Source organism: Camelina sativa, unplaced genomic scaffold, assembly GCF_000633955.1.
Source record: "Camelina sativa cultivar DH55 unplaced genomic scaffold, Cs unpScaffold00456, whole genome shotgun sequence".
Classification (NCBI taxonomy): Eukaryota; Viridiplantae; Streptophyta; class Magnoliopsida; order Brassicales; family Brassicaceae; genus Camelina; species Camelina sativa.
Window position 1 is genome coordinate 114,620 of NW_010921702.1, and position 1,549 is coordinate 116,168.

Genomic DNA, 1,549 nt, shown 5'->3' on the forward strand with positions numbered 1-1,549 from the left:
TGGCTCTTGACCCGTTAATAGTTGGGATGGTGAATATTTGTGTTCACTAGATGGCCTGACGCGTATGAGTTCTGCTGCATGTAATATTGCGTGTCCCCAAGCCGACACAGGGAGCTTCGATCTCATTAACAATGGTCGAGCTATCATTTGTATTTGTTTAATGAAGGACTCAGCTAGTCCATTTTGTGTATGGACATGTGCCACAGGATGTTCCACACTCACCCCCATGGACATACAGTAATCATTAAACGCTTGGGATGTGAATTCACCAGCATTATCTAGACGTATAGTCTTAAGTGGGAAATCTAGAAAGTGTGCTCTTAGCCTTATAATTTGAGCCAACATCTTAGCAAATGCTAGATTTCTTGTAGATAACAAGCAAACATGTGACCATCTGGTTGATGCATCTATCATCACCATAAAATATCTAAATGTCCCACAAGATGGGTTTATTGGTCCACATATATCACCTTGTATCCTTTCCAGAAAATGTAAAGTCTCTTTTGTGACTTTTACTGGTGATGGCCTTATAATAAGTTTCCTTTGTGCACATGCTACACAAGTGAGATGTTTAGGGATAACTTTTCTTACATTAAGGCTGTGCCCATTCGAACTTTTAATCAGTTTACGCATCATGTTCGAACCCGGATGGCCTAGCCGGTCATGCCATAGAGTGAATTGTTCATTGAACATTCTGTGCTTAGCCAAGTTAGCTTCTATCATATTAATCTTAGCATGGTATAAACCAGTGGCTAGTGCAGGTATAGTCTCTAGGACCTTCTTTTGTCCTTTTACAATTTCTGTAATGTAGAGGAACTCTTTAGTTCCTTCACCCTTGGTTTCAACATGATAACCATTTAATCTTATATCTTTAAAGCTCAATAAGTTTCTCTTAGAGCTGGGTGAGTATAAGGCATCAATTAATTCAATGTGTGTGCCATTAGGCAAAAATATGTGAGCCTGTCCGTAGCCCTCTATCAAGTTTGCTATACCCGCAATTGTACTAACATTGGCATTTTTCATGGTGAGGTTTATAAAATATCTTTTATCTCTTAGTATAGTGTGGCTGGATCCACTGTCCACCACTAGTTCACTCATATCCTCAACCATTTCAATATAAAACAACATTTTATGTTTTAATTTAATAAGGCAAATAATTTATAAAATAAATCCTTGAATTTAAACCAAATCAATTATCCAATACATAGAATAAATTAAATCATAAAAGCATAGAATTAAACCAAAATAAAAACCAAAAATTCATTCATCATCTTTGAGGCAATCGGAAGTCTCTAGGGAGTCATCATTCTCATGATCAAAGTATCCTTCATCATCGAGANCTGTGCCCATTCGAACTTTTAATCAGTTTACGCATCATGTTCGAACCCGGATGGCCTAGCCGGTCATGCCATAGAGTGAATTGTTCATTGAACATTCTGTGCTTAGCCAAGTTAGCTTCTATCATATTAATCTTAGCATGGTATAAACCAGTGGCTAGTGCAGGTATAGTCTCTAGGACCTTCTTTTGTCCTTTTACAATTTCTGTAAT